Genomic DNA, 17167 nt, shown 5'->3' on the forward strand with positions numbered 1-17167 from the left:
GAGAAGTATCATCAGGAAGAAAAAAAATTCTCCAAGAGACAATTGCCCTCCACCCTCTCAATGTCCCTTTCCACAGCAGTTTGCACCCACCTGTGAAAAGTCCAGGATTGATAACAAACTGGGCAATCCAGGACTCTCTATCCGTTTCATCCCCTGTAACCAAGAGAAATGCTAATGGCTTTGTATACATTATGATACAGTTTATATTTTGTTTTCTGTATCCAAGTGTGCAGCCAAGGAGGACTGGGGACAACCCATCCAACTCTACTCTGCTATAATTACCAGAAGTGTTGCTAACTTTATTCATGGGCGATAGGGGCTGCAGCTGCTTGCCCACAGAAAAAAAAATACTATGAGCTGACTATAGTTCCACATATTTGGGAACACAGTAGAAACTGAATGTTTACCATTTCTGTTTCACTTCCTATAATATGCACCTTCAATCTAGTATCTATATGTGTTATCAATCAGAGATATGCTCTGTATAACTGGCAACTTGAAAAAGTAACTTTTTTGGCATAAACTCCCAAATCCTTTAGTAAATATGTCTTAGCCTGGACTCTGGCTTCCCTAGGACTTAGCTAAGGAGCATTCATGTAGTGGCTCTTTTCTTCTAGCCTCATTCCCCTCCTTCTATTTGAACTTTATTATTCAGCTCCTACCCTGAAATGAACCTACACATTGAATCTATCTCTTTGGGGAATGGGAAACTGTGGCAAATGTGGGAGGGGGTGGCCAAGTTTCTGACTTTCAGGGGCCATATGGATTGCCCACATTGACAAAATATACAAGTCCTGGTATGTATAATGGCATAGTATAATGGTGCCCTTGTGGATTTAAAAAAAATGTTTTCATGCCATGAATGGCTGAATCCATAGATGCCAGATCTGTGGGTACAGAGGGACAACTGTATAGATTTACATGCGTTGTGATGTGTGATTGGTGTGTAGCAGAATGAAAGGACTAAATCTGAATTCTTTGTAAAATTTCGCAAACCAACATTTACAAAGTTGTATTTTGCCATAAAAATACAAGTCATGGCACCATCTCCATGCAAACAACTGCATGAGAAAATGTTTTTAGAACAGGATAAGCTATGCACCCTTTTATTTTCATTTACATTTAAGCATATGAACCTCAATCCAGGAAATATGCTTTTAAGAGGAGGGGAGAGGACTCTAGAAATATCAATTGAGTTCTCTTTTTTTAAAGCAGTGTGAAATGTAGTGGGAAACAGGTGTAAGGAAATATAAACCTCTGTTACCCATGCACAATTGTGCTAATCTATACCTGAATCCCACACATAAAAAAAGAGGCCCATATGAATCTACATATATAACAGAGGATATAATTTAAGCCGAAAGTGAGAATGAAAGAAGCGAGAAGCCTCTCCCTCTTATGAGAAGTCCACCTTCTTTTGGCAAAACCACAGACATGCTGAGCAGGCTCCACAAGCCACTTTGCGGCAGCTGTTCGTGGTGGCCTCTGTGTGGGAGGATAATTGACTCTGATGGGAAAAAAGGTCAGTTGAGTCGCTTCTTTTGGTCTGCAAGCCACCCATTTCAATCAGCTGTCAAGATCCTGATGCTTTCTTCCTGGCTGCAACTGCTGTCCTTGTTGAGAGTACAATATTGCAAAGCGTGGTAGAACCAGAATGATTCATACATCTTCTATGTCTGGCCAAAGATCTTCAAGCTCTGCTCCAAGAAAACAAAAATGCTGAATCACCAATTCGTATGCAAGGCCCAGCACCAGCAAGTTCCCTCTCCAGCACCAGGCAAATGATAACTTCTTTATGTACTATTCTTGTAAGCCACTCTTCTTTTATAAAATTCTGAACAACTTACTTTTATGTCCCAGGCACTGCCTTACAGCTGGATGGCTTACACCAGGGTTGGAGAAATAATACTCGAGACATCGTTTTGACCGCAACCCTCCAGGAGACTAGAAAAGACCCCCAAACTCACAAAAACGTGACTTTGGAAAGTCATTTTCAACCAAAAATGCCCCCAATATCCCAAACCACTATATGCAAGAGGAGGAAAGAGATGGAAAGATGGAAGAAAGGAGTGTCTCTCTGCCCATTTTTTTTGTTGTTGCCCTCCCGAGCTGACTTCAGGCTGAGCTTATAAGGTGGAGTCAAGGGAATGTGGCCCTCAAATGAAAGAAAGATTCCCAATTACTGTTTCAAAGATATTTAGTATCTGAATTTTGTAGACTTGAATAGACCTCCTTTTATCATCCCAAACATTGAAAGGAGGATGGAAGAGAGAGGCAAAAAGAAAAGAAGCACTTTTAAGTCTAACTGCTTTTTATTTTTGCATTCAAAAAAGTAAATATGTCCACAAAATCTCATGCAAAAATAAAAGCCAGTTAGTCTAAAGGGTGCTCAATGTTTCTCTTTTTCTCTCCACCTTCCTTCTCCCTTTTTACACTGCAAAAGTATAATACGGCAACTTCTTTGAAAACCACCAAATGACCAAGTCAGCCCAATTGCTCTTCAAGGTCTTCTTTTTATATTGTGGCCTTCAAACCCAGCAAAACGTTCTTAAGCCCAGCTGGTACCAATCTGAGACATTATCCCAGTGGAACATTTGCTGTTTATGTGGCCACACAAAGAGTGAAACCAAACACTAAAGATGGATGAATCAAGGAACAGAAATGCTAACGCCAGCTGACAAAAGTATATAACTCAGCTTTGCCGGAGCAGGCAAGATCACAAACTGAATGACACTTCCTATGATGAATCTTTCAAGTTGCAAGAATTGCTAAATGCATAAGCTTGCATCACAGGCACAAGACCACATTGATCATTCATGCTTGATGACAGTCTAACAGCTCAGACTGCAATACACTAAGACAGTTCATCCATTTGTGGGATATCGACCAAAGCAACCACTGAAATAGTCATCTCAATACATATTGCATTGTATTAAGATGACTGGAACCTCTTGCAGCAGGTTCCTCACAAAAATACAGAGAGAAACATGCTTATCTCAAAAAGGAAGCAACAATACACAACCCCATAAAACTGTCCAAAAATTTTCAATCTGTGTTTGACCCTGGAGTTTCAGTTCCCACTCTTGAGTCCTCATTAAATATTTGTATTTGTATACTCATACATGCAAATGCTCCCAGACAAAAAAGAAAGAGGATACAATAATTAGTACATGTAGAGTTGTAGATGGCAAAATCGAACAGGATTTATGAACCCAACATTCACACAGATTCACCCTGATTATGTGAAAAGCTACAATTATTTCAAGGTCACAGCTAAACTAGGAAGAAATACAGGAAGAAGGAGCAGAGTGAGGAGGTATTTATTTATTTTATTTTATTTACTGCATTTGTTGACCGCCGTTCTCAGCCCTAGGGCGACTCACGGCGGTGTACAACATATAAAAACAGTTTACAATAAAGCAATAGCACAACGAAATATCAACATAACTATTAATAATACAACAATAATATAATTACACTAAATCATCCGCACCGTCTCATCGTAGAATCACAAACCAAGATTTTGCTAATCTTGTGTCTATATATGTGTCACCCTAAATTTACCATCAACCTCAACCCATGATCATGAAGATCAGGAACATTGGAAATTTGTTGTTAAATGCTCTCAAATTCACTTATAGTTTGGAGTCTTGCAGTCTCAGGGCTGACTGAGTCTATCCATCTATAATGGGGTCTTCCTTTTCCGCTACTGCCTCCCACCTTATCAGTCTTTTCCAGTGAGTTGTCTTCTCATGATATGTCTGAAGTACAACAGTCTAGGCTTCTTGGAATGAGTTCAGGCATGATTTTCTCTAGGGCTCATTCATTTGTCTTCTGGCACTCTATGATATTCATAGAACTTTCCTCCAATACATTTCAAATGAGTTGATTTTCTTATCTGCTGCCTTTACTACCCACACATAAAAATCAGAAATATTATGGAACGGACAATCCTAACTTTGGTACTCTATTCAATTTTATATCTTTACATATCCAGGGTTGGGAGAGCTGAATAAAACGCACTGAAGTGCAGATTATTAATGGATGTAGCACTTTCTCTATTAACCACCTCCCTCCAAAGAGTGAGAATTCTCCTCACATACACACAGAAACATCATTTTCTCCCATTTTCATTTCCCTCAGGAAATCTTCACAGTGGTTGATTTTTTTCCTATTGGACTGTCTTGAACCGTTTCCTTTTTCTACGCAGAGAAAAAAGAATGGGAAGCAATGCAAAATGTTATTGTTCAGCTATAAACATCTTCAGGGGCTGCCCTTCCTGACAAACCCACCAGATCGTTCTGGGGACAAATACAAAAATCCAAGGACCTTGATATTGAAAAAGCTTCCTTCCAATACTTGGACTTTCATGAAGCCTCCAAAGCAGTAGTCAACAAGACCTTCAACACCAATGTAGATGTCATACATAGAAATTTTATCACTGTTCCATATGATATTGCCATTATAAAGTCCCACTGAGGCCTTAATACAGTTTACTAATACATCTGAAGAAGTGAGTTTATATCAATGAAAGCTCATGCTAAAATAAGAAAAAGCTAATCTTAAGGGTACTGTATTGTTTCTTTTTCTCCTTTTCCTTTCCTCCTTTGCAATAAATTCAATAAGGCACCCAAATAAGTAAATATAGCACTGCTGAATCTAGCAAGCCCATCCTTTTTATATGAGTACAAGAGGAAGTTAGGCAATTTTAAGACTTGGCTAGCAATGCAAGCTTCCCAGAGTTGATGTTTTGTATTGTTTAATTATGATGCTTACATTACTCTCTGGATTGTTTTGATTACTTTTCTGAATCTTTGTTACAAGTATTTTACACATATCACATGAAACAGACAACAAAATTAAGGAATGCAACATCACTTTACTGTGTCTCCTTTAAATAAGTGCCTGGAGTAGTAGTGGGTTGAATGAGGGAATGCAGACAATATGGAGGTGGTTACTGTCAAAGGCCCTAACTTGTGTTTGGATGTGTATCAATTAGCACTAGATGGGGTTATACTTCCCATGAAAGACTGTGTTCGAAGGTTAGGGGTGCTTCTGGACCCGTTCTCCAAATTAAAGTTCAAATCGATGTGATGGCCAGGAAAGTTGGATGTTATGCCAGCTATGTACCTTCTTAGAGACAGACGATCTAAAGGTGATAATACACACACTGGCAACCTCAACGTTGGACTTTTGCAATGCACTCTACACTGGTCTACCTGTGTGTCAAGTTCAGAAAGTTTAATTAGTTCAAAACAGCCAGATTAGTGTTGTTGTTTATTTGTTCAGTCTCTTCTGACTTTTTGTAACCTCATGGACCAGCCCATGCCAGAGCTCCCTGTCGGCTGTTGCCACCTCCAGCTCCTTCAAGGTCAAGCCAGTCACTTCAAGGATAACATCCACACATCTTGCCCTTGGTCTGCCCCTCTTCTTTTTTTCTTCCATTTTCCCCATCATCATTATCTTTTCCAAGCTTTTCTGTCTTCTCATTATGGGGCCAAAGTACTTCATCTTTGTCTCGAATATCCTTCCCTCCAATAGTGAGCAGTCAGGCTTTATTTTCTGGAGTATGGACTGGTTTGATCTTGTGATCCAAGGCACTCTCAGAATTTTCCTCCAACACCACAATTCAAAAGCGTATATCCATATATTAATCCATAATTAAAATTATTGTATTGCTTGCCAATTAGTTTAGAGTAGCGGTTCTCAAACTGTGCTTCATGGAACCCTTATATATGCATAGTACTTTCTCTTATTCTCATTCATAAAGAGTATGCAAAGAGCCAAAGGGAGGAGTTCCTGCTCTGCCAAATAGGCATTTAAAAAGCAAAAGGTAAGGATCCTAGCCCAGGAAAATTATCACAAGCCTATTCTAGGGCTACTTCATCTATGGCAAAAAGATACTGCAATAAAAAGGTGGATATATCTAAACTTTAATTATACTTTCAACACTATGAGTATGGGGAAAAAAGAAGGGTTAATCACATTAAAGCTTCACTAATCTACGCCAACTGATTGTGAGAATAACACAATCACAGATTTCAAAACCATTCCAGCCCATCATTGTAAGCCAATACATTGAAATTGCTCAATGATGCCTCATTCTTGTAGATGATCTGCTAAGAAGGCATGAAAGTTAAACTTTACCTAAAAATATCATTCTCTGTTGGTAAATAGACATATCTTAAGAGCCACCCTGTATCACTCATCCTCAGCAAAGGTGTGGGCACAGGAAGAGTGACTCATCCTGGGCACTACGTTGGGCTGGAACTGGTTTCGGCTCCCATCCCGTGGTTCCTCCCCCAGAATTCATCCTCGGCCAGTAGTGCTCTATTACTGCCATGTAGTAGATGACGTTCTTTCCCATCAGACACACAGTCAAGGATTTAGTGGATTGAACAAGCACAGAACTGTCTCCTTGTGAAAGTATCTGAGAAGAAAATACAACAAAACACCCTACACCAGAGACAAAGAGCACTCCCTGCTTTTACTTTTTCTTTCCTGCTCAGCTCTTTCCTCAGAATATGTCCACTGCTGAAAAATGAAGTACACTGCTCAGGCCCGTAGCCAGGATTTTAATTCGGGGGGAGCTGAGTTTGATGGGGGGGGGGCTGAATCTGAGTGAAAGAGGGTCTACCCTAGCAAACCTTTTGCATCGTTACCCCAATACCTCCATGCATATGGGATATATTGAGCATGGTGATCAGATCATGATATGAATAAACATAACAGTTTAAATAATGTAGCAGTAAGGCCTTCTCACGGACCACCATGAGAGCCCCCCCCTCCCCCCGGCTACATGCCTGACACTGCTTGACCTGTGGAAATCAATAAATGTAGACACTTAAGATTATTCTTAAAACTCTTAAGATTGTTCCCTTATTTCAAAAGGTAAAAGCAGGGAGATCCACAGTCTGCATCTAGGTTATTGTTTTCTTAATCACTGGATGCCTGCTTTTTCACCTTCAGGTTTGTGAAAGGCGGGTTAGAAATATTGCAAATAAATAAATAAATTTTCACCAGGTGGTTGTTCCTTCCTTTATGTTGCTCACCAAGTAAGTTGCCCTTTGGAAAATATCCCAAAATTTCAGCATTTGTGGCCAGCTGAATTTTGGGAAATAAATTTAGTCTAAACACAACACATATTATCAAGTTAACATGGTTCTATACAACTTCCTGGTAAGGCTTCCAGTGGGGGCTGGTAAAAGGATTGATGTCAGGTCAAAGCAAATGAGAAAGAGGTAGGTTGAAGGCCAGAATAACTTGCTTCACTCTGCCCAAATAAAATACATGTTAAGTCCTGCACAATATGTAAATAAGTTAAAATAATGTTCATGTTCTATTACACATTCAGAATTATTTTTCATTATGACAGAAGGCAGAATATTATGGCACAGAATTCTATTTTCCTTACATTACCAGTCCTCAGTCTGTGTATTGGTATCAGATGCTGGTCCCTACAACATTTGTGCGACTATGATAATGAGGCACAAGCTCAGCAGTAGAAACTAATCCTTTTTATCACTGTAAGGCACTCCAGGGCGTGTTGTATTTATACATTAATATACTTCTTGGGTGGTGGAAGTATCGTATGAATTAATAGTTCCATAAAATTTCCCTGGTAAGTTGTCTCTCTTTTTAGCAGCAGGAACTAGTCCTGACCTTTGCTTGTCTATCCTTATTGCTGGATACATGCCGCTGTCAGGGCGGGTGGAGGGTTGCACATCCTCAGTATGAAATTCCAACATTTCCTCAGCCTGAGGTCAAATTGAAATGCTATGTATTTCACAGGTAGCCATGGGATCCCACGAGTGAAATGGCAAATACAGTAGAGACTTGCTTATCCAACATAAACAGGCCGGTAAAATGTTGGATAAGCTAAAATGTTGGATAATAAGGAGGGATTAAGGAAAAGCCCATTAAACATCAAATTACGCCATGATTTCACAAATTAAACACCAAAACACCATGTTTTACAACAAATCGACAGAAAAAGCAGTTCAATACATGGTAATGTTATGTAGTAATTACTCTTTTTATGAATTTTGCACCAAAACATTGCAATGTATTGAAACAGCTGTGGATTTGGGTGGGAGGCAGACTGCGTTGGATAATACAGAAGGTTGGATGAGAGAAGGTTTGATAAGCGAGACTCTACTATACAACCTTACACCAACGACCTTTCCATATTTTCAAGACTCAAAAGAACAGAACCAAGCAGGGTAATATCTGAGATAGTCTAGCTAATAAAAAAGTAAACATACTAGTTTCCAGTTTCTATTCCACAGCAGGTAGAGAAGTTGTACAATAAGACAGAATTATGGAGAAACATTCATTCAAAAAGCAATTTAAAAGTGGTTCCCAAGAAGGAAATTTCTGACATATGAATGGATGAAAAACAGTGTGTGCATGTATATACTTTCACATTGTCTATCAACTGATGGTGACCCCATAGATTTCAAAAGATTTTAAAGACAAGAATAGTGTATTGCATGTTGCTTTCTCTGAAATATAGCCTCAGCACCTGTTATTTGTTGCCGGCCACCCATCCAAGTACAGTCAGCCTCCCACATTCACTGAGGTGTGGGTCACAGGTCCCCCATGAAAGTGGAACAGGCACAAATAAAAACACCCTACTTTTTCAACCCCAGAGAACACATATCTAGGGATCTCTAGGTCCTCTAGAATAATTAAATTGTCAAATTCTCCTAGAGTCATAGAATCATAGAGTTGGAAAAGACCTTGAGAGCCATCCAGTCCAACCCCCTGCCAAGAAGCAGGAAAATAGCATTCAAAGCACCCTCGAACGATGGTCATCCAGCCTCTGTTTAACAGCCTCCAAAGAAGGAGCCTCCACCACACTCTGGGGCAGCAAAGAGCTCTCACAATCAGAAAGTTCTTCCTAATGTTCAGATGGAATGTCCTTTCCTGTAGCTTGAAGCAATTGTTCCACGTCCTAGTCTCCAGCGCAGCAGAAAACAAGCTTGCTCTCTCTTCCTTGTGATATCCTTTCAAATATTTTATACATGGCTATCATGTCTCCTCTCAGCCTTCTCTTCTGCATGCTGAACATGCCCAGCTCTTTAAGCCACTCCTCATAGGGCTTGTTCTCCAGATCTTTGATCATTTTAGCCGCCCTCCTTTGGACAACTTTCAGCTTGTCAACATCTCCCTTCAATTGTGATGCCCAGAACTGGACACAGTATTCCAGGTGTGGTCATACTAGAGGACTTAGAAATTCCTTGAGAAAGTACTTTAATCAAATCAATGAATAATTAAATCCACCAATGTGGAGGGCTGGTTGGATTATCCAATGCTTCTAAATCCACCAATCTATAAATCCCAGGCTTCCACAGACTGTTGCCAGGGCAGTTAAAGAGAAAGCAGTGGAACTCTCTGCGTGGTGGAGGCTCCTTCTTTGGAAGCTTTTAAACAGAGGCTGGATGGCCATCTGTCAGGGGTGATTTGAATGCAATGTTCCTGCTTCTTGGCAGGGGGTTGGACTGGATGGCCCATGAGGTCGCTTCCAACTCTTTGATTCTATGATTCATAGTGCTATCATTTTGTAATGTCAAAGGTGCCCAAAACATACAATTCACATGCTTGTTTGCAAGCAAATCCTGCTGAACTCAGGGATGAAATCATCACCCATTCAGTATATATTTAAAAAGGGGGAAGTGTCATGCTACAGTGGATGAATGAACCACTTTTTCCTGTTGAGACCATGGGCCACTACTAGAAATAAGTGCCAGAAGTTTCCAAAAGGAAGGACTGATTATTAATAATAGAAAGTGCATGTTCACTTGGGAAAAAAGTATGGTCATGATACCTCTGTTCACCATAATGCCATACTGGACAGATTATTTTTTAATAAGTCACCACAACTTGACAGTTGTACTAACAAGAACAGCTAGAGAGCAAAAGTGATTCAGCCAGGTTTTAGACCTCAATCTCATGAGCAAATGTAGTAGTATCTTACATCCTCACAAGAAAGCCAGAAAATACTAAACCAAATTGATCCTCCTTTTGATTAAATCAAACCAGAAAAACAGATGCAAACTAGGAGGTGGAAAGAGCATCCCAAAATGGAAATAACCAAAGGGCCTTGAGTGAGCTAGACCCAGAAAGCAGCTTTACCATCCTAATCCGGAAATGAAGTTTGGGAAAATGGTACAAGAGGAACCCAAATGTCTAAATCCAATTGTTATTTCTAAGGGCGCATCGACACTGTCAAATTAATATAGTTTGGCACCACTTCAACTACAATGGCTCGATGCTATGGAATCCTGGGATTTGGAGTTTGATAAGGCACCAACACCCGCTTGTAGAAAAGGCTAAAGACTTTATTAAACTACAGCTCTCACGATACCATGGCATTGAGTCATGGCAGTTAAAGTGGTGTCAAACTACATTAATTAATTCAGAGCAGATCCATGCCCCTTCATCAAAGAAGACATGGAAGACATAAACAGGGGCTACAAAAAGAGGACAGTTGTCAGTAAACCATTTATATCATGTATTTCCATTAAATCATTTCAAAATGAGTAGAAATAATAAATTGTTCTCTAATACTGCTATTTTTATATTGTATTCTCGAAGACTTTCATGGCCAGAATCACTGGGTTGCTGTGAGCTTTCCGGTCAGTATGGCCATGTTGCAGAAGCATTCTCTCCTGATGTTCTGTCCACATCTACGGCAGGCATCCCCAGAAGTCTGTTGGAAACTAAGCAAGTGTAGTTTATATATCCGTGGAACATGCAAGGTGGGAGAAAGAACTCTTGTCTGTTTGAAGCAAATATTAATGTTGCAAATGGCCACCTTGATTAGCATTTAACAGCCTTGCAGCTTCAAAGCCTAGCTGGTTGCTGCTTGGGGAAATTCTTTGTTGGGAGGTGTTAGCTGGCCCTGATAGATTCATGTCTGGAATTCCCCTGGTTTTTTTTTTTTTTTTTAGTGTTGCTCTTTATTTACTGTCCTGATTTAGAGGGTTTTTTTAAAAACTGGTAGTCATATTTTGTTCATTTTCATGGTTTTATATTGTTTTAATTTGACTTGTTTCTCACTTTTTTTAAAAAAAAAAGTGGCTGTATGGAGAAATGAATAACCTCCAATCTTTATATCTTCACTCCTACAAAAAGGAGAAAGTTGGGGTATAGATCCAATAAATAAAGTATTTAAAATAAAAAGAGAAAAAGCTTCATCCAGAACTTGTAAAACCTGTTCACTGTTACAGAAAAGAAAATAATTACTTGGAAATAAAGATCAAACATTATACCTGAATGATGTAACCTATGAGACTCAGATAAATTAGTCCTGTCCCTCCCCCTAGGCCTTTAATAAACACATTTAATTAACTTTTTCTTTCAGTCCCTTTGATGAACCAGTGCAAAAACAAACTGATGCAGTGAGAATGAGTCAAACTAGTGTCATAATCTAGTGTCAATGGGTAGCAGATTCTAGTCTACCAGAGACATTTGAATTTTCAAACAGGATTGCAGAGCAACGCTGACAGCTAAGTTTCCCCATGGAATAATGGAACTAAAAATGCAATATGAATATTTAGAAGAAATCTCAATTTGAATGCCCTCTGCAATTTTTTAAGCAATAGGTGATAACCACACAGGAATCCAAATATCACATAAAAATCCAAAGGTAACACAGTCCAAAAATAGCCAAAAATAACAAGTGCAGAATAAATCCACAAGCAAAAGGTATACTTAGAAAAACTTGAGCAAGAATCATAAAACAATAATATAGAAACCTTCCTAGATACTTGAATTCAAAACCAAGACTTGACCAGAGACTCAGGCCTTGCTTCTAACTCAAACGCCAATGTTGCCTGAACTGACTTTAAGATAAACACTGGCTATTCATAAACAGTCATGAAGTCATGTCATTTCCCATGATTTTTGTCTATATCTTTCCCATGTAATCTCTCTGACCTACGGAGCCGATTCTCTGCTCTGATCTGTAAACGAAGACTATTGCTTATCTCCATAACTCTAGGTGCTTTCCCTTGAGAGTTTTCCATTTTGCTTAATTCTACTTCACTCGGCCCTTATCTAATGATGTTGTTTCTGGCTCCTGTGACTGACCTTGGAGCTCGGCACCCTTTGAGTCAGTTTCATATCCCTGACTTGAATCTTCAACACTTTGAACCTGGCCTGAATCAGCATCACTGTGAACCTCAGGAAATCCCACAATCCCTTCTGAATCATCAGTGAACCCCTCAGCCCCTGGATGCTGAGCTACAACACTGATCTTGTCTAGCTTCTTCACTGCTGCCTTTCCAAGTCCTAGCCATCTTCTGATTTGATCTGCTGGCATTCAGCAAGGTTTCTGTCTTAAGGGATTTCTGCGTGGATTAAGGCTCCTTCTACACAGCTATATAAAATCCACATTATCTGGGTTGTTGTAGGTTTTTTTGGGCTATATGGCCATGTTCTAGAGGCATTTTCTCCTGACGTTTCACCTGCATCTATGGCAAGCATCCTCAGAGGTAGTGAGGTAGTGACCTCACTACCTCTGAGGATTCTTGCCATAGATGCAGGTGAAACGTCAGGAGAAAATGCCTCTAGAACATGGCCATATAGCCCGAAAAAACCTACAACAATCCAGTGATTCTGGACATGAAAGCCTTTGACAATACATTCCACATTATCTGCTTTGAACTGGATTATATGGTAGTGTAGACTAAGATAACCCAATTCAAATCAGATAATGTGGATTTTCTGCTTTGATAACTTGGATTATCTGTCCTTTCAGACCTTGTTGTGGATTCATTCAAAAGTCCTTAGCCAACATTTTCCCTTGTTTCTCCATTAGGAAAAGCGCTATTGTCATTCTCTCCTAAATATATTAAAAGGTCACAGGACACCGTTACTCCATTTCCTGGTTTTGCTGTGAAACAACTTCAAAACACCATTGCAGGGGGAAGGGATCCACCATTTACACACTCTGACTCCTCTCCAGCTTTTGAATTTTCAACACAGATGACAGACCAAAGGGAACTGGCCTTGCCTTCACCCAGAAAGCTGCCACCTCCTTTTGATCCAAGGCGAGAACTAGTCCCCAGAGAATGGGGACATCTGTATATCAAGGAGTATTTTGGAAATCTGAGTAATTCCACTCTCAAACTTTAACAGTTGTTCATTACATTTTTATGTCACACTGAAAATCAAAGCAAACGTATCCAAATATAGCTTTTTGGCAAATCAGAAACAGAAAACAGGAAGATGAACCAATCATTTGATAACAAGTACAAGATGAATATCCTTTACCCAAAATGTTTGGGATTGATCAGAAGTATTTGAGAACTCTGACGTTTTTAGATTTTGGAATATTTTTATTTATTTGCATATATATACACAATGCATTTGCATATATATACATATATACCAAGTTAAACCACCGAGCTGCTGAACTTGCTGATCAAAACATTGGTGGTTCGAATCTGGGGAGCAAGGTAAGCTCCCGCTGTTAGCCACAACTTCTGCCCACCTAGCAGTTTAAAAACATGCAAATGTGAGATCAATAGGTACCATTTCAGCAGGAAGGTAATGGCGCTCCATGCAGTTATGCCGGCCACATAACCATGGAGGCGTCTTTGGACAATGCCAGCTCTTTCGCCTAGAAATGGAGATGAGTACCACCCCCCAGAGTTGGACACTACTAGTTTTAATGTCAGGGGAAACCCTTACTTATACACATAGCCTGAAAGCAATTTAAAATAATATTTTCTGCATGACACAAAATCTGTATCTACAAAATCACCAGAAAGCAAATTATTGCTATCTCAGCCGACCACGTGGAGAATTTTCAAATTTTGGCATATTTTGGAATTCCGAATGAAGGATGGTCAGTGTGTAATGCCACGGAAATCTTTGTGGACGGTTATAACTTTGTGTTGTCAAAGGTTTTCATGGCTGGAACCACTGGGTTGATGTGAGTTTTCCAGGCTATATGGCCATGTTCCAGAAGCATTCTCGCCTGATGTTTCACCTGCATCTGTGGAAGGCATCCTCATAGGTTGTGAGGTCTGTTGGAAACTAGTAAAAAGAGGTTTATATATTTGTGGATTGTCCAGGGTGGGAGAAAGAACTCTTGTCTTCTTGAGGCAAGTGTGGATGTTGCAATTGGCCAGCTTGATTAGCACTGAATGGCCTTGCAGCATCAAAGCCTGACTGCTTCCCAACAAAGGATTCCTCCAGGCAGGGGACTTCACAACCTCTGAGAGTGCCTGCCTTAGATGTGGGCAAAATGCAGGAGAGAATGCTTCTGGAACATGGCCATGCAGCCCAGAAAATTCACAGCAACCCAGTTATAACTTTGCAGTTCAGGGCTATTTATTTATTTATTTATTTATTTATTTATTTATGTATTTACTACATTTATATACCACTTTTCTCCCCTAAGGGAACTCAAAGCAGTTTTCAACATTATAAAGACAAAATTCAATGCTGAAAACCAAAAGATAATAGCAAGACAATACCTTATAACTATAAATTTACCTGATCAAATTAAAACAGAAACAGAAACGAACATTGAGACATAAAGCAGAAAAAATTAAACATCGATAATATAACAACATTTATATTAAAACCCACCAAGGAGCAACCAATTTGAAAACAGTTATATCAAAACTATGCAAATGTAGTCAACCAAAAGGCATGCTAGCCTTCAAAGCTTCAATGGCCTGCTCATTAGATGAAAGAGAGGTGGTAACTAGCAGGCAGATGAAAGAATGGGATGTTGTATTCACAGCATATGCGTTTGAGGTACGAATGGTACAGAAAGTAGAGAAAATTGTTATCATTTTCATTGAACTTTCTCCCCAACTTTCTCTTTCACTGAGGTTCAAATGTGTATAGGATCCACATGCTCACCAGACAGATACACAAGGGAGTATTCGGTTCAACAAATGGCATACAAACCACACAACCTGCTTTGATTCTTAAGGGCAGCCAGGAGACATCAACAAGAACATCTCAACACCAGGTCTGGAGGTGTGAACTGGTCGTCTAGCCCCGAAAATCAGTTGCTAATACAGTTAAGAGCTATTGCAGGGCAGCTTGGAAGACTACTCAGGATCCGCATCCTGTTTCCCAAAGTGATGTAGAAATCGGTATTTAGAACCAATGATGAACTTGGAGGCTGTGGATCAGGCATGGGAGAACTTAGGCCTTCCCTCCAGGTGTTTTGGACTCCAACTCCCACCATTCCTAACAGTCTCAGGCCCCTTCCTTTTTCCCCCCTCAGCCGCTTAAGCGGCTGAGGGGGAAAAGGAAAGGGCCTGAGGCTGTTAGGAATGGTGGGAGTTGGAGTCCAAAACACTTAGAGGGAATGCCCAAGTTTACCCATGCCTGGTCTACACTGTAGTTTGACATCACTTTATTTGCCAAGACCCAATGTTATAGAATCCAGGAACTGTAGTCTTGAGATGTCGTGAGAAAGGCAATCTAGACATGCTCAGAGGCTACTGCAAAGTCAGAGCCCTTTCACAGCCAGGACTCCACGCAATAACATTGTGGGGTTGGTAATCTGAGAGATATTTAGGCTTCTCTACAAACTACAAATCCCAGAATTCTATAACACTAAGTCTTGGGAGTGCAAGTGATGTCAAACTGGATATTTAGCCTCCTCTACAAACTGCAAATTCCAAAATTCCACAGCATTGAGTCTTGGGAGTGCAAGAGGGGTCAAGCTGGATATTTAGCCTCCTCTGCAAACCACAAATCCCAGAATTCCATAGCACTAAGTCTTGAGATTGCAAATGATGTCAAACTGGATATTTAGCCTCCTTTGCAAACTACAAATCCCAATATTCCATAGCACTGAGTCTTGGGAGTGCAAGTGGTGTCAAACTGGATATTTAGCCTTCTCTGCAAACTACAAATCCCAGAATTCCATAGCACTGAGACTTGGGAGTGCAAATGGTGTCAAAATGGATATTTAGCCTTCTCTACAAACTACAAATCCCAGAATTCCATAGCACTGAGACTTGGGAGTGCAAATGGTGCCAAACTGGATATTTAGCTTTCTCTACAAACTACAAATCCCAGAATTCCATAGCACTGAGACTTGGTAGTGCAAATGGTGTCAAACTGGATATTTAGCCTTCTCTACAAACTATAAATCCCAGGGTTCCATAGCACTGAGTCTTGAGACTGCAAGTGGTGTCAAACTGGATATTTAGCTTTCTCTGCAAACTACAAATCCCAGAATTCCATAGCACTGAGTCTTGGGAGTGCAAATGGTGTCAAACTGGATATTTAGCCTTTTCTATAAACTACAAATCCCAGAATTCCATAGCACTGAGTCTTGGGACTCCAAGTGGTGTCAAACTGCTATAATTCTGTACTGTGGCTCCATCTACACTGCAGAATAGAAGAAGTTTGACACCACTTAGCTCTGCTGGGGTTTGAAAAGGCTTTCTTTGCCAAAAGGTGGAGAAACTCCCATGAGTCCAGAGCATGGCAGCGAAAAGTGGCACAGAACTGTATTCATTCCACAGTCGAGAGAGAGACCCCCTGGGACTCAACTCAAGGCTCCGCAGAAGAAGCCCAGCAGTGCCTCCCCTGGAGTCTTTCCTCGCAAAAGCAGGCAAAATTCCCCCAACGGGGAGTCCCACTCACCGGCTTCCATGGCTCCTTTGGGCTCCCTTCCCTTCCAGCCCGTTCCCCGCCTGCCTCCTTCTTCTTCTTCTTCTGCCCAAAACTTTGCAAAGCACGGACCAAACCCGCTCTCCCGAGTTGACACATGTGCGCAGCGCCCCCATTGGACGGAGCCCCCGCCGCTCCGGCCTCAAGCTCCGCCCCTTGCCGCCTTCAAAGGCCCGCCCACTCTTTCTCCTTCGTGGCAGCCCAAGAGGGGAGGGGAGGGGAAGGGAGGGGAGGGGGCACTGGGTTCTCCCACCTATGTATTCATCGTATACAGAAGCAAACCGAGGGCACAGTGGAATTTAAAAAACTTTAAGTTTTAAAAACTTATTATGTGCTATCTTAATAATAGAACATATTGTATATACATATAATATTTATATTTATATGTATATATTTAATATTTATATGTATATAATATAATATTATAATGTAATACAATATAATATTAATAATAAAACCATGATATTATAATTATATATTTTATATTACATGTAATATTGCTAAT

The 17167-nt window shown here is 40.2% G+C and overlaps 1 protein-coding gene across 1 annotated transcript in view; it reads right to left on the bottom strand.

Moving 5' to 3' along the window:
- The window catches only part of DENND2C (DENN domain containing 2C), a 64463-nt gene extending 47700 nt beyond the window's left edge, over positions 1 to 16763 (bottom strand). The window contains exon 1 of the mRNA XM_060772577.2: positions 16636 to 16763. The gene's annotated coding sequence lies outside the window, so the exon portion shown is untranslated. The remainder of the gene's footprint in view (positions 1 to 16635) is intronic.
- Between the last annotated feature and the right edge of the window lie 404 nt (positions 16764 to 17167).

The sequence above is a fragment of the Anolis sagrei genome, chromosome 4, assembly GCF_037176765.1.
Source record: "Anolis sagrei isolate rAnoSag1 chromosome 4, rAnoSag1.mat, whole genome shotgun sequence".
NCBI classification, from domain to species: domain Eukaryota; kingdom Metazoa; phylum Chordata; class Lepidosauria; order Squamata; family Dactyloidae; genus Anolis; species Anolis sagrei.